General features: G+C 42.5%; 1 protein-coding gene across 1 annotated transcript in view; it reads left to right on the top strand.

Moving 5' to 3' along the window:
- Window positions 1–12,543: 12,543 nt before the first annotated feature.
- Window positions 12,544–22,449, top strand: part of EPCIP (exosomal polycystin 1 interacting protein) — a 128,051-nt gene continuing 118,145 nt past the window's right edge. The window contains exon 1 of the mRNA XM_085623124.1: window positions 12,544–12,681. The gene's annotated coding sequence lies outside the window, so the exon portion shown is untranslated. The remainder of the gene's footprint in view (window positions 12,682–22,449) is intronic.

Here is a 22,449-nt window from a genome sequence, read left to right as displayed (position 1 = left end):
TCAGAGTGAAGAAAGTTCCCCTTCGACTACAAGATTAATTTTATGGTGTTCTCTCTTTTTCTTATCCGTTGTTTTTTTTTTTTTTTGAGTTTGATGGATGTAAAGGGGAAGGTGATGTAGTGTTCTTACTTGAGGTTTCTGTGCCTCCATGTTAAGTTGATGATGTCAGCCGCTGTGGGTGTTCTTTTAAAGAATGTGTAGTGAAGAGAATGTTATGCGTTGAAGCTAATGTCAGTTGCACTGGCTTGGCTGGAGGATGAGGTCTCAAGATTACTCTCTACATTAAAGAGCTTCTAATCAAACTACCGGTTCCTGCTTCTTCAATCCATCACCCATACCTCACAAGGACTTTGGTGGTAGTTATCCTCCCTGACAAACTGTGGGTATAGAAGATTTTGACTGTGAAAATCCTTGTTAGACCGTCTTACGAGATATACTTTGCCAACTAAAAATGTGTATACTTTTATAATTGTACCACTATATGCTTGATGGTTGCCTTATGGAAAAGTTTTAACAAAATACAGCTGGCTTGATTATGGCTTTGCGCACAAGCCAATGCTAACAGCTATAGACCCGATTGGTTCCTTAGGAAAAGGTACTTCAGATGAAATTGGTCTGATCTTCGTATTATGAAAGTTAAGATATAGGCAGTATGCATGATTTATTTACTATTGAAAACATAAGTAGCCAATAGGCCTTTAGAGTTGATTATCTTTGCACTGTGTTAAAGCCTGCAGACAAGTATTTTGTAATGTTACATCTCACAGATTACCTTTGTATGTAAGGAGTTTGGTGTTGGTTACCCCACTGAACAAACCCAAGAGGTAGAAGATGTGCACTTTAATAATTTTTGCTAGAATCTTTTCAGAAGGCCTGACAGGCGTAGCTGTCTGCCAGGACCTTGCAATAAAGAAATCGTTAGATAATACATATACCCTTATATAAAAAAAATACATACATATAGATTAAATTTCAATTACTTTATTCGGATAAAAAACATATCAATAAAAGAACAGTTCGCACTGCGGCACATAAAAATGCACAAGTTCATATTAATCATAAAACCATTTTATAAAACCAGTACAATAAAATATTATTCATACAGTGCACATCGTGTAACGGGCACAAACAGCAGTTTTCATGAAAACAAGGATTAACCTATGTGTGGCTTCAAAATGAACAAGTGAATATTTTTTTTAAAAAGGTGTTAAAAAACATTAGTTATACTGTATATAAAACTTGCAGAAGAATAAAAACTGTAGTGTTGTTTGCCCAGTCTGGCCGTCACACGGGCATGGCAAAGAATCAAGATTAGCATGAAAGCCAAGAGGGAAACATAATAAAAATGTCACTGTGCCAGCCCTTAGACGGAAAAGGAGTCCCCGCTCCCAATGGCCCATAGGTTAAGTAAGATAGCTGACTAACTGATAATGAGTGTTCTTAATAGACATGAAAGTGGCTACAGTTGGTTTTCTGGACTCCCTATCAAGTCTATCCTTACTATAATACATATAAAGTGCCGACCGAAGATCTTTTTTACTTACAGTATCTGTCTCATGTGGGCTTTTAAAGATGTGTTCATAATCAACCCTGCTTAAACTCGATCTCACCTCAGCTAGCCGTGGAATGTCGATTCCCTTTTCACACTTGAGGCAATCTCTTATAATTTCTCTTCTGAGAGATGCCGCTGGATTTTCCCAAATGGCTAGCAAAAGTAGAGCAGGGCGAGCCTTTATATAGCCTTCAATATAATTAGGCTTTCCTGTATTCAGCTTCTATTTTTGGTAAATTCTTGTGGGGTTTTTCCAAGTGTTTTCAATACCATAAAAAGCAGTGGTCTCTCAGTGGTTACACATTTTTGTGCCATTAAAAACAACAGAAACAGTGTTTTTCCAGTGTTTAAGGAATGTTTTTCTTTTAATTATTTCTTGCTTTCTACACTGATAGTGCATGTGTATAGGCAGCGTGTGTATAGGGTATATGAGGTCCAAATACATTTTACAGATCAAACTTATTGTAGTACACCATACAATGCTTCTTTAGTGTGTCTTTGATCATGCGCGCTCGCTCTCTCCTTCCTATGTAAACATTTATCAGTGAAAAGGCCCTCTCAACATTGGCACTTGAGACGGGCACCACCAAAACAGTCAGTATACAATTTACTAACTCTGGCCAATGGTATAGCTTTCCATGCCAATGCTGGAGCACCTGAAGATTGTGATTCTCTAGGACATGTTCTGCAACATATGCGTTGAATTGGGCACATATGCCCTCAGTTATTGAAGCGGTCAAAAATGAAGCAGTACTTTTGCAAAGTCTGGAGAAAATTCAGACGGGATCTAGAGCTTGTGAAGAGTACCTCAGTGAGGCTTCATTACACTCAAATTCCATGGTTGGTGAAGGGACATTTCTATGCATCATTGCAAGCCATTTCCCATAGACTGTAAAATAAAATTTCCTGAATTGCTCCTCAAAACTTCTTTGCTTACCAAGTGGCAAGAATTCTAACATGGAGCAGTGTCAAAGTGACTTAAAGTGTCGTCCAGCCTACTCTCAAGGAGATGTTTCACATTGACACCAATTACGCTGAACACTTGGTAGACTAGGGTGTTTTCAGACTCATTTTTTTTTTATATATATAAATTTTATTGATTCAGCGAGGATACATTCCATCTTTGCCAAAAAAGAAGAGAAAAAGGTAAAAAAAAACAAGAATATAGACATCTGAGATACCTCATCAGTATAGCAATAATACAAATAAACTCGATAACATTATTGTAACCAGTTTCTTATCGGCTCCCATATTGAGGCCCCCAGTTTTTTCTTTGACATACCTTTCAGTTTATACAATGCCGATTCCATATTATATATTGAGATAACCCTAGCCCTCCAGTTAACGAAAGACGGGGGCTCCGAATCCAGCCACTGAAAAGTTATACAAAGCCTCAGAACCGACATACAAATAAACTTAAGGCCTCTGTGGGATACCACTCGCCTACCCACCTTTGTACCAAATTCAATACCAAACAAAACCAAAGTTGCTGTTAAAGATATCGAAATACCCAAGGATTGCAACATAAATCGCTCGATATCTAACAAAAGTGGCTGAAGTGCAGGACATGAAAAAAACATATGTACCGAATCTGCCGCTTGGAGTCCACATCTTGAACATTTATCCCCCCTCCCCGCCTTCCATTTTGCGATCTTTGCAGGGGTATAATACAGATTGAGCATTGCCATATACGATTGACTTTTAAGGCTACCAGAAAGTAAAATAGAGTTAGCAGTTTGCGTTACCAGCTGTAAATCAATATTAGTCACCAGCAATTTCTCCTCCCATATTGCTTCCTGTCTAGCCATGTCATCAGGTTGTGTTAACATAAGTTCTATATATATTTGCCCTATTTTACAGTTCCCTTTCAATAGATCCAAGATTCCAATCTGTCGAACATGACATCTCCCCCCGTGATCGCACCTTGCAAGAAACTTCTCAACTGTAAGCTAACCCTGAATCTCTCTTGCAGTGCTGAAAAAGAAACCATTTCCCCCTTCTCCAACAGGTCCCCAATTAGTTTAATGCCGTACTGTGCCCACCTCCGCGTGATCGAGTCCTGGAATACCGCAGGTAATAGGGCAATCGAATCCAATGGGGTATACCATGTAATACTAGGGATATGGAGCTGCTTACGTAGCCTCTTCCAAACTAAGTATGCTGCCTGTATAATTTTGAATCTTGTCTTTTTATAATAACTTGGCTCCAATACCTTCAAAAGTAACCCTTGCGACAGTTTCCCCAGAGACCATTCATATTGAGGGCGAGAAAGCGGGTTCCAGAACCGCCTTCTCCCCACAGACCAGGACTCCCATAAATTGAAGTAACGAGGCACAGTAATATAAATAAAAATTTGGGAGTGCCAGGCCTCCACGTTCCCTTGGCAGATAAAGCCATTTAATTGCTCTCCTGGATCGGCGATAGCCCCAAAGAAATCTTGAACACATTCGTTCTATTTTAGTGAAAATAGAGTTAGGAAAAAGTTGGAATGGCCCGAAACAGATAGAGGAACTTCGGAAAAGTCGTCATCTTCAATACGTTGCCCCTTCCATATAGAGAGAGATGCAGCCGATTTAATCACTCCAAAGTATTATTCGAGGATGCAAGCATCGGTTCCACATTAATCCTTGGGATATTTTGAATTTGGGGTGAGATAATTATACCCAGATACGTTGCCTCTGTGACTACCTCTACCTCCGGAGGTAATCCGACCTCCGTATGCAACACTTGCGTCTACCCTAAATTTAGTTTGTAGCCGGACACTGCTCCAAACTGTCTAGTAATAACCTCGATTCTCTGCAGCGCCTTATTCATATCTGTAGACACAACCGCGAGGTCATCGGCATATGCTAGAACTTTGACTGAATGTAACTGCGCCGTTGCTGGTCTGATTTCCATATCAGTCTCTAATCTAGAAATGAGAGGGTCTATAAACAAAGCAAAAAGAAGTGGGGAGCAAGGGCAACCCTGCCGGGTGCCCCTATTAACCATAAATCTCTGTGATTCCTCTCCCCCCAGCCGTACTATTGCGCCCGGGGTGATATACATTGACTGTATTGCCCGTATAAAATCATTAGGAAAGGACTTCCACCTCATCACTGCCCATGGGAACTCCCAGGAGACCCTGTCGAATGCCTTTTCGGCATCCAACAGGGCCTACTGGCACCCCCGTCGCCTGAGCCCAATCAAAAACAGAGATAAGTCGTCTAACATGATCCGTAGTCCCCCTCCCAGCAATAAACCCATGTTGTTGTAATGAGACGAATGGAGTAATAACTCCCCCTAATCTCTTTGCAAGGCATTTCAAGTACATTTTATTATCGGCGTTAATTAAAGAGATTGGTCGGTATGAGGAGAGCTCATGGGGATCCTTTCCTTTTTTTTTTAAAGACTACTATTACTGTCTGAGACCAAGAAACTGGGGGAGCCCCATCAAACGCCCCTTGAAATACTGAGGTCATTATCCCCTCTAAAAGCTTCCTAAACTTAATATAAAACTCTAAGGGGATCATATCTGGGCCCATCGCTTTCCCTGATGCTAACGACAGCATAGCAGTTTCAATCTCCTCCCAAGAAACCGCTTCAGACAATACCTCTTTATCCTTCTCATCTTCTAACCCCAAAACCTCCATTTCCTCAAGACAGCTCTCGGGTCTTGCAACTGGCTCTGCCGTGTATATTCTTTCGTAATACTTTTTAAAAGAGTCTTGAACCAAGTAAGGGGTCTCTACAAGTTTCCCCTCGATGTCTTTTATCTTAATGATCCTAGAATGAGCCTCTTTTTGCCGTAGCCTATTAGCAAGGACACTCCCGACCCTCTCTCCATATTCGTAACATTCATTCCTATATACTTGATACTTAGCCGCTGCCTCGTCTGCATAACCCTGATATATTTTCGCTCGGCAAGCTGCAATTTGCGCCTGGACCTCCTTAACCCCACCCCCACTGTTTATTTCTTGGACTAATTTTTGCTCCAGCTGAGAGAGGGACGCTAAATCATTTTGCGCTTCCTAGCGACAAATCTCACTGTCTCACCTCTCACCCCGGCCTTCAGTGCATCCCAGACGATATCTTTCCTGGCTGACCCCGTATTCAGCTGAATAAATTCAGGAATCCATTCCTTCATCCAGTTACAATAGTCTTCATTGAAAAGAAGCCTTCTATCGAAGGACCATTTTGTGATCCTAGGCCTTAAATCAGTACATTCAAATTCCAACACCACCGGATTATGATCCGATATAATTTTAGGAAGGATCTTAATAGCTGCACTCGATAAAATAGCATCAGAGACTAAAAAATAATCTAACCGTGCCATCTTTCCATGGGGGGGCAGAAAAATATGTATATTCATCTTGGCCTGAATTAAGTTCCGCCCAAGCATCATACAGCCCTTGATCTTCAGCCAGCGCTTGCAGGCCCCTAAACCCTCGTGGCTTACTTCCCATATAAGATTCACCCGTTCTAAAGTTAAACCCTGAATGAAGATGAATGTTTAGGTCACCACATACTATCATAGGTTGTGAATACAATGACAGTTCTGTATTAATCACTTGAAAAACCTCCGGATCATCTAAATTTGGCCCATATATTGAGCACAGTGTAATAACCTGCTGAGAGACCGCTACCTCCATAATGACCCAGCGTCCCAGCTTATCTGTTTTATACTTCCTAACCTCCATCAATCCCTTCTTGCCGAGTATCGCAACTCCTTTAATATTAACTGAAAAGGGATGTACAAGCTAATAATTCCAAACCGAGAGAGTTAAGCCAGGCACTATTAGACCATACTATATGCGTTTCTTGCAAAAATAGCAAATCCCAGGAGCATGAAAGTATAATTCCAGCTAATACCCGTCTTTTCCTAAAATCGTTCAGCCCACAGATATTCAAAGTGCAGCATATTAATTTCCTCATCCGAGGTCCTTATCAGTTTCCAGATTTTGCCTCAAGGACTTTGGACAGTAAAATTCCTCACTCCAAATAACTTTAGACCAACAACTTACTAAACCACTATATAACTGATATCTTTTGGAAACTAGCTCGATTTTTTTGCTCTTACTCGCTTTGGCTGGCACATATTGAAATACGCCATGGAATCTTTACTCCTCGCTGAATCTTTCACACCCTCCACCACTGCCCCCCCACCCCAACCCTCCCAAGCCACCCCAAACACCCCGAACACCCCCCCTGCACTTCCTACCCTTCACCCCCCCTTGCCCTTGCCCCCCTCACCCCCCTCATAGAGCATTGGGAAGATCTTCCCTGGTGATGGTTAAGCTCAGTGCCCTCACCTCCACCTCGGCAACCTTACAGACATAGTAAAAAATGAAAATAAAAAGAACAAATCATAATTCAGCAAATAGCACCCTATGAACTCAATAATAAATCCGTAATTATCCCTGATTATCCATACGTAATGGTCCACAGCTAGCCATAATGATGCCTATTTGCTGCCATATTGTTTCTTGCTCCTTCATATAACTGACTAAACCCAAAACCCAAAAAACAGAAACCGAAGCCCAATGGGCCCAATAGAACCTGAATGTCCGTACCTATTCGTCCACAACTAACCATAATAGTGCATATTTGCTGCCATATTGTTTCTTGCTCCTTCATATGGATGACAAAACCCAGATCCCCAGAAACAGAGCCCGATCGACCCCCCTAGATACCCTAGCACTACCCAACATCAGTTCGCATACACATAAAGCCTTTGAAAAGTACTTCACATTGACTGAAGATATTCCTTCGCCTTGCCTTCAGATGTAAAAAACTGACTGCGACCATCTTAAACCACCTTCAGTTTAGCCAGGTTTTGAAGGAACACCTGAGCACCCTTAGCTTGGAACATTGAAATGAGCTGTCTGAACTTCCACCGCTGCTCAACTGTAGACTGGCAAAAGTCCGGGCGGACAAAAAATTCGCAGCCTTTGGCATTTCTCCATTTATTTGGTCGTGCTAGGTCATAAAGTTCTTCTCTCGCCCGGAAGTTATTCAATGAGATCAGAATAGCCCTAGGAAAGACTTCCCCTTGCCCTTTCTTCTGAACAAATGGGAATCGGTGTGCCCTTTGAACTTCCTTTTGCCACTCCCAATTTCCCAGCTCTGGAAAGGCCTCCGTAAATAACTCTGCCACAAATTTTAACGGATCAGATCGCACCTTTCCCTCCGGCACACCAAGCACTCTCAGGTTATTACGCCTAGACCTATTTTCAAAGTCAATTACTTTCCAATGTATATCGTCCCTATATGCTTTGAGGGACTCAGCTGCCTCCTTCTGGGCTCCCAGTTCGTCCTCCAGTGTAGATATCCTTGTTTCGGCCTCGCTCATCCTTACGGCCACATCCGAGCAGGTCTTAGCTTAGCAATTCTTCTAACAGCATTCTGTAATCGTTTACAAGCATTCTGAGTACGAGTTAAACCGGCCTGTGTTTCTGCCCTATGAGTCATAATTAAATCATAAATTGTGTTTAATGTGATTTCTCCAGGGGCCGGTTTACTTTCTAGTAGTTGACCTTGTGCAGATGATACAGCCTCACTCGGTGAAATAATCCCGGCAAAGTTAGGTGAGCTCTGTTCGTCCCAGGTAGAAGAGGCTTCTGACCCTATCCCAGTCACTCCACCGGTAGTCTGATCACGTCCCCCCGGGAGCTCCACGGAGTCATCCAGATTTTCAAGATTTTCCTCCTCTCCCCCCATGCTGGCCCCGTCCAGCCAGTCCTGCACTACACTATCCACAGAGGACCTATCGGACAGAGAAAAAAAGTCCTCCGTAGTTGGAGCTTTATCCGGCAAATCAGATAATTCTCTCAGCGTTTCTGTAAGTCCAGCTTTTACATTTTTCACCGTGGATAGAATAACCAGTCCCCTGGAGCCAGCAGTGGGGAGCCTTTCCTCATCAGACTGCTGCTGCTGTTGCACCGCCTCTTCCAACTCCGTATGTGCTTGGTCTAGTCCTGCCTGGACTACATCTCCCAGAGCTCCCCTGCCAGTGCCCTGCAAGGGGATCAGGAGAACCGGAGTCACTTCCATGGCTTGTTGACCTTCCTGGCCGCCTGTAGTCTGTTGCACTCCTCCCTCACCCGGGGCTGGCTCACCAGGTAGATCTTGATTTTTTCTCGCTTTACTTTTAATCCTGAACATCGCCGGAATCTGCTGTGCTGAATCAGCTGCGCTTGCCCCCATCTCGGCAGCCGACATAGGCTCTGTAATAGCTGTCTGAGAAGACTCGGATACAGTACTTGCCTCCTGCCGTTTACAAGACACTTTATCTGGCTTATCTGGGACTTTCTCCCCGACTTCTCTCCTACGGCTGTCTGCCGCCTCTTTACCGGAGTACCCGCGGGCTGAGTGTTAGCTCTATTGCGAGCAGTCCGTTGGAGCGCGTTCTTTCCTGCCATGGCTTTTCCAGAGATGTAATGGACGGTAGAGCCTGACAGGAGCCGCCGTAACTGTAGCAGGTTCCGCAAGTCACTCCAGGCAACCGCAGCACTCGCAAAACGCCAAAGCATGAGCAACGATAACTTCGGGGATATCCTCGGGGAGACCTCCAGGACTTGAAACGCTGCTCCCCCGACAGAATAAACTAAGAATTAGTTACCAAGATGCCATCGGATACACAGGTAAGCTTCCGAGGTGAAGAGCAACAGCTTACCCGGCCACTGATGCGGCCGCCATCTTGCTCCAGGTGTTTTCAGACTCTAGTATTTTGATTATGTTATGTTTTCCTGTAAAAACCGAAGCATGTAGTAGACTGTACTTTTTCACATCACTATCAATATGTGATCAAAGATCATCACATTTCTTGCCTTTGACATCATCACTAAGCAAAAATTCTGTAAACTGTCCCCACATGAATAATGTAGCATTCACAGCCTCTAGAACTGAGAACCACAGCTAAATGACACAGTTAGGATGAATCTTTCTTTGATGCCACACAAAGCACAAAATTAGAAATATTTGCATTTAGTTCCTGGGCATAAAGAAACACTGCACCAGAATGGACTTCAAAGTCAACAGCATTCTTAATTAACTCTGAAAATTGTAAAGATGCTTTCAGCATACCATCTAGCAAGTGACAAGGATCTCTTACAGGGAAGCACTTCAGCTCAGGTATACATTTTGACAGGTCATCATACAACTTTTTCATATACGTAGCTGAATTCCTGCAAATACAAACAATATCACTCCAATCTTTATTGAACTTGGTAGGAACTTTTTGCAGCAGCATTCCAAGTGACACTGCCATGTTTACCAAACTTCTGGTGTCATGTTTTCCCAATATCCCATATGTTTGGTGACAACACTCTTTTCACATATACCTGTCACTACACCTTGAATTGAATGTTTAAAGCCTGGTGTGTTTGGCAATGAACCTATAAACAATACAGACTCGCTAGAAAAGGTGGCTGATGTATCAAAGGATTTCACCCATTCTCTGTCTGTGGGTAAATGTGATGTTACATATTGGTAAAGAATTCTTATGAAATCAGCCATTTTACCTATCAGTGAAATCCTATGTAGCCAAAATATCAAGCATGATTTTGGCTTACTGGTTCTCTAAAGTTTATAAAAATAACTCAATAAGACCTAAAACATGCTTCTAAACACTGCATCTTTAGACCAAAGACCACAAAACTGAAAACGCAGAAGGAAGAACAAACAATATTTTAGTGACATCGCTAAACAACAAAACTCAAGCAGAATATTGCTAGCCCAGTATTTCTTGCTGCTGCCTTGTATAACATAGTTACATTGTATTGGCCCCTTCAGGAGGAAATAAAAAGGACTCTTTCACTCATCTTTTCCTTTCTTTTAATGGCACTTAGTTTGTGGTTGTGAAGGAGTTTTTTTAGTGTTTATATGTTTACACTGGTGATGGCTATTTTCCTTTTGGTGGGGTTTTATCAGTTATGGTAGGTTTAAACCTAAAACCAGATAGCCTAAATATAATGTAGATTTAATTCACTATGACAAACATATTGAGACAAAAAGATAGGGGCTCCCAGGAGTTTCTGACAATACCTATTCTCGTCATACTGGATGTTACAGCTCTTTGAGAAGCCCCATACTTCAGCGCCATAGGTTGCCGTAGGTATACATTGAGATTTTAAAAAAAATTAAATTAGCTAAGATAGCCCCCGACCTCCTAGGTTGGGGGAGACTAAGAACCGAATTAATAGCTTTGGAAAACTTATTCCTGCAGTATACCATATGATAAGACCATGAACCATTGGCAGTAAAAACCAGTCCCAGGTAGGGTAAAGGGCTAGTGCATTGCAAACTTTGGTTACCCACAGAGATGATATTTAAAGGGCGCTTCCTCGGCCCACAAGCCATTATAAAAGATTTTTTTAATTGGTGCATTGGTCTAAAGAGGCCATAAAATCAACAAAACCCCGCACTAAAAGGCGCAGGGCATTAGGTGTGCGACCCAATAAAACCACATCATCAGCATATAGTAGCGCTGGGAGCATATGGCCGTTAACTCTAGGGACATCATTAGTAAGCACTATCAGGGATGTGTGTAAGTTAATAATATATAAGATAAAAAGTAACAGGGCCAAAACGCATCTCTGCATGACCCCTTTGCGGGCTCTGATGTCATTAGAGAGCTCCCCACTGGTGTTGATCCTGACCCAAGCTTTTAAATCCCCTTGCAGATATGCTAAAAAGTGTACTAAAACCTCATCCAACCCATATTCCAATAAAATGGACCATAGTCGTGACCGGTTAACATAATCGAAAGGCGGAAGTCAAGTCCATAAAAGCCAAATATGTTGGTGAGCACTGCACAATAGTATATTTCCCGAATATTAGGTTATTAGTTACATAAAGGGTCTTTGGAAAAAGCTCTCTTCTGCCATTATCTGTCTAAGTGTCAGTTAAAATCTGCTTCCATCCATAACAGCACACTGCATGGGACAATGGTTCACTCGACTTCGGTCATTGGCTTGTTTGCCCTGTGAATGACAGCATTTGCTGATCACATTCAGATCTACCTCTATTTGACTGCTCTTCAGTGTCAAGTTACCACTGCATTGCGTGCTTAATTTTCAGTATGGCGCATCCCGTGTCGCTTTTCCGCTAAATTTTGTAATGCTGTTGACAACAACAGTATATCCTTGTTTTCTAATTCCAAAATGGCCAAAACATTGGTTATGAACATGGAGGTCATGCTGGAACTTTGAAAAATGTTAGACTGTAATACCACTGCACGATGGACATCCGTTCCTATGTTTAATTTTGGGATTGCAAGACCTTGTTGTCTTAATATGGCGGCATGTTTTCTTTTTTTATCCTTCTGTTCTTTTTTGTTTTATTTTGAAGTTGTTGAGCTTGTGTATTGATTTTATTGTAGTTGGGTCAGAAGGTGAATACAAGACTGCGTCAGTGGATGGAAGACTGGATGCATGAGTGTAAAGAAGAGTGAGTGAGTATATTAATTTATAGAAGATTTCCTACCCATAAATGACACAAAAGGCACTTCATTATCAAGCCACATTTATTGGCATTGCCAATACTTATTTTTAATATGAGTTGATAACCCAAATTTGATGAAACACATCAATCACGTTTACATTTAAAGCCTACACACGCATGTTTTATATTTGTGGCAGAATACATTTTTGGGTGAGAAAAAAAATACATCGAAGATTGGTGTTTGACCGCCCAGCATGTTTAATTCGTACCCTTATTAACATGACAAAAAACATTAGTAGCGCCTGTCAGCGCAGAAGCTGAAGTGCGCGCTGGTATTTGGCCTCGGCGCTCTGCATTCCACGGCACGTCACGAAACGGTCCTAAAAGTTAGGAAGATATTCGACAGTGCGCCAGCGCTTCCGAAACGGACCGAAGGCCAGGCGGGAACTAATAAAGACAGGTGCTTGTCCTGCTGCGTTATTAATGAATTAACAGGCTCCGGGCACTCTTCCTGGTTGCCATGGCAACGGCATGGGCCACTGGCTCGCGGAAAACATAAAAGAACAGCAAGTGCAAGAGCACGCATTCCACCCCGCCTTGCCGATTAGTCCGGTTGTCAAACTCAACACAACTTTTCGGGAGCCAGATAAGAGCTAAAGGGCGCGCAGACAACACACAAGAACGCTTCCATGCAGAAATTTCAGATTGTAAGTGGACTGCTTTTTGGTGCTTTTTATGACTTTAAGATGAGCGCAGTATGTTTGCCGTATATTATGTATGTGAGTTGCACATGGCTGGCTTTCATATTTCTGGGTGAGTGTTGTATTGTAATGCAAGTGTAATGCTTAAAACCTCCAGCGGTTATTGATTTATTTTGTTTAAATTATGAGACACTGTGTTAATCATTTGTAGAGTTAAGAGAAAAAGACATGACTATAAGGAGAAAATATTTGCATTCGTGTGTAAACCAAGGAGCAACGTATAGCAATGCAAAGTCCATAGTGCATATCACGCGGTAAGAAATAGAGCTCGGGTTTTATTAAAGATGCCTGTGCTAATTAATTTAAAGATGGCTATTTATATGTATGTGCTGATATCGATCACAGCGTGAGCCCAGCAGTGATGGGGTTATGGGAAAATTAAAGATCAACTGCGTCATGTGGATGTTGCACACCATCATGGTACATGTTAACAATCATATTACGTTTCGAATATATTTATATCAGGCACAGGGAGTGTAGATGATTTTCGCAGAATCCCAGGATTTGTATTTAGTTCTTGAAGCTGGCATCAGAACCCAGGCCCCCAGGCTTTTAAGTTAACAGCTTAGCCACTAAACAACACCTCAACATCACGTTCCAAACCTATATTTTAACGTGCATATTATTGCGCACGGTGAAGTCCTGCAGCAATAAATGCCACAGGACTTCGTATGACGCCACGGTGTGAGCTGCACATTCTCAGTAGCAGAATAGCGCAGTAAACAATAACCCTAATTGTATGCATTTGATGAGTCCGTCCAGTGCAATAAATTAAAATATATAAATACATACCTGTGTGCCTGCCTGCCTATTTAAATAACTACAATCTCTCATTAACCGCCTGCATGCCTGTATGTTTCCTACAGAGAACAATTCTTAAAAATGTGAGTGAACTTAATGTTTGTCGTGTGTCCTCCCCCTTTACCTCTGTGGCACTACTGGATACATTATTTATCAGAATAAAATAAAATGTGACCTTTTACTTTTCTACTGGCTTTTTTAAAACAAAATTAAATATATAATCATCAACATTTGTAAAGCGCGAACAATCAATCACCCGTAACCGTCTCCAGGCGCTGGAAAATTAAGCAAATTATTGCCCAGAGTCACATGGTGCTGGGCTAATCTGCCGCCGGGGATCGAACCGTGATCCCCAGATTCCAGCGTCAGTCGCCCTCGCCAACGGCGCCACACCTCTCATTACCAGTGATATCAGTGATACTTAAAGATACAGAAATGTGTAATTTATTTGTGTAATCTGTTGCATGGATTAATTTGTAGTGCTGTATTTACCATTCATCCTGCTGTCTTCCACTTTGCACTATATCAGTGGTTCACAGCACTGGTGGGTATCTCTGGGTGTAAAGCCTAGTGTCCTGCAATGGATTGAGTGCTTAAAATAAATAGTCTTGCTATATTAGGTGCAGTTTTGATGGGTGTATTGGTATGTGAATTGGAAAACAGAACAAAATACCCCAAAAAAAACTTTATTGAAATACATAAATAATTTTAAGAAATATCTTGTTAGACTGAACCACAATAAGTAGTTTTGGCATGAAAAGAATCATAAGCATAAACAGCAACTACTTGCTTTGATAAATAACACAGAATTCCTATCTTCTGTCCTTTTGCTTAGAGTGAATATTTCTGTGTATATGGTTATATTAGTTCCTGGGGTCTTGCATTCAGGTTCTAGTTAAGCTGTGCTGCTCAGATAGTAAGGTTTCCATTGCATTTGTTTTATTTCGTGTTGTCTTATTCCTGTGGTTTAAGGTAACTCTGGGCGTAGTTCGCGAAGTAGCACCACGCGTAGCTACGCAAAGTGCACTTCGCACTACGCGAGCTACGCGTAGCACTTTGCGGACTGCGTTGTACCCTGTTCGCACTGTGCAAGATGTTGTTTTCAGTGATTGCACAGTGCGGACAAGCATCTGGCACTGTGCAATCATTGAAAACGGCATCTTGCACAGTGCGAGCTGTAGTTTTCTGCCGCTCGAGTAGATTTTTACTCGAGCGGCAGCTTTCTCAACACGGACTGGTAGCATGCGCAACCACTCGTAATGAGAAACCTGACCTCCCCGCGTTAAGAATCTCGCCGGGAGGTTTATTTTCCACGCTCGCGATCGGCAACTTGATGTTGCTGATCGCGAACGAGGAAAACGTCTCGTTGGGATGTCATTTTGCTTGCTCGCGGTTGCCAACTTGACGTTGAGGACCGCGAGCTAGCAAAAAATGACCGCTGCACTACGCTACGCTACACTACGCTGTGCGTGTTTGCACTGTGCTACGTGCAATTCGCGTAGTGCGAAGTAGCGCAAACTACGCAAGCGTAGCGTAGTGCTTTGCCCAGGCTTAGTTTAAGGTGTGGACTGGCTGTTTGAAGCACTTCATGTGACCAGTATTTAATTGTCAGGGATCGGTGCATTCCATAATTTACTCAAATGCCATATTTATCTACAGATTTACTCGGCAAATAGCTTATGCTTTAATAATACAGTTTGCTCGTGAGTATCACTAGAAAATGACATTTGTGTTGTGCAAATTGCTCGTTGCATCTTCAAGATGCCAATAAAAAAAGACTGTTAACAAGATATAATTTATGAATTTTAATCACGTATTTTTGCTAGAATAAATGCTGATAAAAATAGCCAAACGATCTGTCTGGCCTATTTGGTGCTCTGACAATTCTGCAAAACTGCCCCAAAATAAGTACGTTTTTGCTGCATGTTCCCTTCCAATTTTGAAGTCTTGAATCATTTCTTTTTCACACAGCCTTCACTGTAATTGTTGCATCATTGTTTCTATAGTCCACAACATGTCTTTTGTGATGATGTTGAATGACTTGTTCCCTTTCCATGTCTCTATTTGCATGTTTAGTCCTCCATCCTCCTACATTTTTGCTTCTCATTTAGGTTGTCTTCTTTCTTGGCCTCAGTTATGTTCACTTTGTCTTTATCTTCACCTGGGTGGGGCCCAGTTGTGTCAATTATGTTCTTTTACCTGTGATGCCCCTGGACCAATTGGGGACCAAGCATCCCTTTAGCACTTGAGTCTGAGAGTAAGGAGGCAGAGCAGTCCAGGGGCCATTTTACATAAGGTCCCCCGGGGCACAACAGGCGTTTGCGCCCGCTTTGCGAGCCCCCGGGGCACTTTGGTATCATAGAAGGGGGCGCAGACTCTTGTGTGTCCCCTTCTATAATACCGATAGCGCTGGCGCACTTAAAGCGCCAGCGCTATCAACAGAGGGTGTTCCCTCATTTGCACAGGGGCGTGCCCTTTGAAAATGAGGGAATTCCTTTGACTCTGTGCCCGTGCAGTATTACAGACCATTTAAAAGGTGGCGCACTGTCAGTGTGCCCCCTGAGAGCGGCCCTCTGCAGGGGGTAATGACCCCAGACATCCCCTTTGAAAGTGCAGGTGGGTGCCGCCTGCACTGTGAAAACATGGAGCAGCTGCTCCGTGTTTACACATGAATGCACTGCACCCGTGGTATATATATATATATATATAAAGTTAAGTCGTCCTTCAGATACGATCACGCTCTGCAATATAGACAAGGCGAACCCAATAGATGGTGCATATATTTTTTATTGAATGCCCGACACCACCGCCATGACGCGTTTCAGCCCACGTGGGGCCTTGATCACATGACATGTGTGAGGAAGTTGGAAATTATTTAAAGTGCAAGTAAGTGACGTACTACCCAGCAATTAATGATGAACATGGAAAACATACTATACAGATATCTTTGGTAGTTTGAGTCATGAGTAGTTCAAATGCCTGTAAAATACATTGATACTAAACAACCATTTCACCTCTTATGCTTAATTATCACATAAGTTAAACAGCATATTTAATAAATATTATAAATATTATTAATATTATAAAAAACACATAAATATTTAAATAAATAAATATATAAATAAATGCGGTTAAATAAATTCACAATATCGTGCTGTTATAAACTGGCTCATGACAATGGCAATTAAATTCCAGTTTACAAAAACATAGTTAAATAGCAACTTGTAAAAGTTTTTCATATTTATTAATAAAAAATTATAAAAACCTTTTATCTCTTGAGAGAGCAGCATTTAAATGTCTATGTTGATCTACCAGCCTTCCACTGATGTAACCTTGTCGAAGTGGAGAATTACGCCCAAGTGGGCCTATAAATATCTAACCACTTAGATCCGACTGACCTTGTGCAAATCCCATATGGGAGTACGTGCAAAAAGTGATTAAATAAAGTGCAAACCATGTGCAAAAATAGCAATTCAAAATAGCATTACATAAAAAATGGTTAAAAACAGTTACAAGGAGATAGGAGGCAGCTAGTATGTACTATTTGGTCATAATGACCTAATGAAGATAGGTGAAAAAATCTTCACTTGTATTCAGTCTGTTCGGTGCGTTACAGTACATAAGTATTGTGCCTTGTCTCAAGTTTGCGTAGCTGTGACTCCCGGTCCCCACCCCTTCTCTGTGGTGGGACTGTGTCAATCACAAAGTATTTCAGACCTGCTGCATTCTTATCATGCAGGTCCTCAAAATGTCTTGCCACAGGGTACGCGGTATCGCCGTTGGTAATGGCCCGTATGTGCTGGAGTATCCACTTGTGGACCTGAAGCTTGGTGCTGCCCATAAATGATTGCTCAATGATTTAGCCTTCCTATATGTGATGCTAGGAGAATGGGGCATTTGTTGTCCCAAAACAGGATCACTGGCAATCAAAGCCCAATTGCTATTCACAATTTTGCGAATGCTTTGATGTTGACTATTGTAGATTAAGATTAGCCGGGTTTCATTCTGCTCTGTTTTCTTCTTTTTCAATGTACCTGCCAGTGCCATTGACCTACCAGGTTCATTGGCTTTACCTATTGCCTTGTCCACCAGTTCAGGCAGATAGCCTCTTCTCAGTAATCTATCCCTACATTCATTTTGGGCTTCAGCACAGTCCTGATCAGTGCTACAGATCCTTCCAATACGGAGCATTTCTCCATTTGGTATGCTTCTGATCAAGTGTTCAGGATGGTGGCTGGAGGCATGCAATATGGCATTGCCAGCTGTTGGTTTACGGTACATTTTGGTTCTTAGTTCATTATCCTGAATAAAGATTTCAACATCAAAGAAACATATTGCACTGTTACTGATCTCGCTAGTAAACCCCAGATTCAAATCATTTTTGTTCAAATTTTCAATAAACTGCAAGGCATCACTCTTAGTTCCTTTCCAAATAATCAGAAGGTCATCTATAAACCTGAACCATTTCACAATATTGTTGGACATAATGTCAAAGAACGTAGGTATGAGGACCTGTTCCCCCCAATACCCCATTTGCAGACAGGCGTAGCTGGGGGAGAAACAGGCCCCCATAGCCACACCCTGACCTGCTGGAACACCTGGTTGGAGAATAAGAAAAAGTTGTTTTCTAGACACGTTCTGATCATGGACAATAACATTTTGTTGTGTTCATGAAAGTTAATAGGTCTCATATTGAGATAGTATTCAATTGCTCTCAGTCCATCCCTATGGTGGATACTCGTGTAAAGGGAGGATATATCTAATGAAATTAGATGATAATCTGTTTGCCATTGTATTCCCTGCAATTTCTGTAATAAGTCACCAGTATCCAAAATAAACGAAGAGAGTCTTTTGACATGCTCCTGGAGGAAAAAGTCTACATATTTGCTAGTATTCTCCATGATGGAATTGCAGGCCAAGATAATGGGCAGTCCAGGTGGCTTCATAGTGTCTTTATGAATTTTAGGGAGGAAATAAACGATGGGCATCACAGGATGTTCGTTTTTCAAGAATTTATATTCATCCATGGAGATAAGGCCCATACTTCTCCATGCCATCAAGTTGGTATACAGCAGATTCCAAGCCAGCTTGGCCTCCGCCATTGTCGATCTTTTATAGCAGTTCCTGTCATTTAATTGGCCGAGGGCCTCCTCCATATACATTTATCTCGGCCAAAGTACAACATTCCCGCCTTTGTCAGACTGGCGGATGACCACGTTAATGTTCTTTTGTAATTTTTTAACCAACTGATGATATGCGAAATCCCGGTATTGGCGTCTTTTGTTGTCCTTAGCCCCCATCAGGTGTAACTGCCTAAGATCTTGTGCAACCTTCTCGTGGAACATGTCGATGTTGTCTTTCAACAATAATGGACAGAACGTGGATTTGGGTTTGAATGTTGTAGTTGATGTCCCCACCCTGTTTCCTTGATCCAAGTTAAAGGGCACCTGCGTATTCTCAACCTGCATTTGTAATAGATCTTTGAACAACTCCGCATCACCAGCAGTAAGAAACGGGGGACTTAGACTCGGTAGAACAGGCAGTACCATTGGTTCAGACCTATGCAGTGTGTGATATTAGCGAAGTTTAAGTTTACGGACATATTTATAGATATCAACACGGGTCCCAGCATAGTCATATATATGTCCTCCCAAAATGGTCTGTGGTCAGCACGCTCTTTATTGTGGCGCTGCCTGAAGATCAGACCCCCTTAATACTCCTTGTACCCTAAGAAAGGCAACACTCCAAAGCAGTTGATTAACAGTTCTTTATTCACTGTTAGCACGGATATCAGGCCAACGTGTTTCGACTATTCAGTCTTGGTCACGCCTGGTGGTCCTGCATTCGTTTTTAATATTTATACCTGTGCAGCTGCTGCCTTCCTGCTGTATTGTGGTAAATGTAGTTGCTTAGATGACGCGTATATGTAACTTGAAATCGGTTGTCTTAATTGACATGAAATTAATACATTTTAAAACCACGTTTACACCGTTTACTCTAAGTGAGAGATGTTTCTAGACAACATGCAAACTGCATAAAGGTGTTAACAATTATTTCCTATCTTTTGCGTAGCGTCACCATATAATAACAATGATTTGCAGTATTGTATTCACAAGTTAGGTAAGTTTGATCCCTGAATGATCAGGACTACTCGTCAAAAGAATCTTGAGGTGAAAGATTTCCAGTCATTATCCATAGATGAACATTGACTCTGAATGTTACTTAAGGTGTACATAGAGTTCCTCATCATTATCGAAGCCATTGGGGCTTTCTGTTCTGATCTTGATTATATATTTACATTCCTTTTGTCATAGAGTGCACACTCTGTTAGCTCCTCTTGAGGATTTTGCCACATGTTCAATTCCATAATAGAGCATGCCATTCAAAGTTGTGAGGTTGTCCCTGGATGATCTGGAGGCCATAGCTGCCAAGGCCAGCTCAATCCCACGATTGTCAAGGTCGGTGGTTGCACCTTCCATCTTGCCTTCTGCCAATGGGATCCTTAGCTAGCTGGCCACATGCTGCATCACAGCCATCAGCTTGCACACTCTCCTCACCTCCTTGCCCTCCATATGAAGAGGAAGTTGTCCAAGTATAGATCACTTGCTCCGAACCATTCACTGACTTCAACCCCCATTCCAGGAAGGTACTGAAGCACTCAAATGCTGCAAAATTCCAATAAAAAAACTGTGGTCATTGCTTTGTCAATGAAATATTGACTGCCAAAGTGAATTCCCATTAAGGAGAAGTCTGAGGGGTGCACTTGTAAAACCCTGAAAGCCGACTGGATGCCAGTCTTTACCGTCTCAAATCCCGTCACCAGAGTTGCGCATCATTGCCTCCACCTCGTCCAAACCCCTGTAGTTAACCAAACATTCCTGCTTGTCAATGAAATCATTTACAGACCGTACTAGCCAGGACAAGTGGTGTATCAGCCTGAATCCACCTATGCCTTCATAGGCACTATTACCAGTGGGGAAAGCATCATATTGGGTATCAGTAAGCCGAGGAACGGGTCACTATCTTGCCTGCCTCAGGCACCCTCTCTTCTCCAGTTTGTCCAGTACCACCCCTTCCATCTCCTTTGTCGACCTCAAGTTGTTGGCCCAGAGCTGCATCCACGGCCCATGATAAGTTAGTAGAAGTCTTCAGTAAAATATCTATGCCACCGCTTACCTGTTTAAATATTTTGCCAGTCAGAGCGCCATAACCTCCCACTTAATTGGCACACTCAGCCTTGCCCACAACCCTTTTCTGTCCCCGCCCCCTTGCTGTCCTTGGCCCACAAAGTATTGCAATAATGGGTGTTTCCCACTGCATCCTGAGCCATCATGTTAAAAGCAGCATTGGGATCTGTAGCAGGTCCCTTTGTTGTAGATCCAACAGTCTCAGTTTGCCTTCACCTTTGCATTGATCCCCACCCCTCCAGAGGTGAGTCTGTTCTGAAGAGGAGTAAGATGCAGTGGCAAAACACTAGCCGTGAAGGCCGCAGGGATGAGCCTGATCCGGGTTGTGTACTGAAACTAAAGTTCATTATCTAATTCTCCCCAGGATTTTGCTGGATTCAGTTCTCTCCTGGCTCTAGACTCCTCACCATATTGGAGCCAAGCCAACTCTCCGAAAGTGACCTTATCTGATCCATGTAATTGAACAGTGATACGCTGTATTTTGCAAATTCTTCGCATATTATGCTACTGAAGATTGTAAACACTGCTGTTTACGTATTAATGTTAGTGGGTATCTTGGGTATCCTTGCCAGCTCTTTCTTGCACCTTAAGTCCTTCTTTGTGACAACTTCAATATGTCGGGGTACTCACTCCAGCATATTCGGTCTTTCGTGCTGGGCAACAGATGGCTTCCAAAAAGGCGCCACTATTGCCATGTAATGCAAAAACAACAAGGTGATGGATGGAATGCTTGAATCAATCTCAGACATTGGCCTTAGTTGGGGCCGCATCCCAATCCATCATTTTCTACCCACCATGCCACCTCAGTTTGAACCCAGCCATAGGAAATCAATCTTGACCCCGCTGCTCATGGGAACAGTCCAGCCTGAACTACCAGGCCAAGTCCTCCCTGAAATGGAACATAAGCAACTCAGGAGTACTTTTGCCCTAATTTGGGCTCTTCAGCCAGGAATAGCTTGGTTCCAGAGGCACAGTAAGCCTGGGATCCATATCTGGGCATACTGGGTGCACTTAGGGCATCAAATGCAAAAACAACAAGGTGATGGATGGAATGCTTGACTTAATCTCAGCCACTGGCAATTGCTGGGGCCACACCCCAATCAATCTTTTTTTGCCACCCATGCCACCTCAGTGGGGAGGCAGGAGTTTCATCCATGGCCGGACTGAGAACCCAAACCAGACCTGGCAATTAAGTCGGACTGGCCCATGGGGCGTAGGTGGGTTGTAGTATGAGGGGGGGTCTGGTGGGAAACACTGCTGCTGCTTTTGTTATTTTGTTACGATGGCCAATATTGCAGCACTGCTGCAAAACCAACCCCCAGTAACTAAAAACGCCCCCACCGCTCCAAAACCAGCCCCCACCCTTCCGGCCCAACGAGAAAACACCTGGCCAGTCCGGCCCTGGTTTCATCACTTGAACCACCTGGAACTTTAATAAACTTGCACAGGATTTGAAATCTGCTGCTTCCTTAATCTCATTCAGAAAGTCACTAAAAATGTGGCTTTTCGGTCAATAGAAGCTTTCAGCCTATCTGACCTTGTCACTATAGCGCCCCAGATGCCTCATGGTAGTTTGTGTGCTCAATAAGTTATCTCACTCATTCAATAATGTTAGTTCCTATTAGAATCATATAAAAAAGAAACATAAATAAGTGATGGATCGTCGTAACACACTTGGGGCCAGATGTACAATCCTTTTTAGCGTTTGCAAAAGGGAAATCGGCCC

This window comes from Triturus cristatus, chromosome 8 (genome assembly GCF_964204655.1).
Source record: "Triturus cristatus chromosome 8, aTriCri1.1, whole genome shotgun sequence".
In the NCBI taxonomy this organism is placed as follows: domain Eukaryota; kingdom Metazoa; phylum Chordata; class Amphibia; order Caudata; family Salamandridae; genus Triturus; species Triturus cristatus.
Note: the sequence above shows the minus strand (reverse complement) of the source record. Positions and strands in the feature narration are given on the sequence as shown.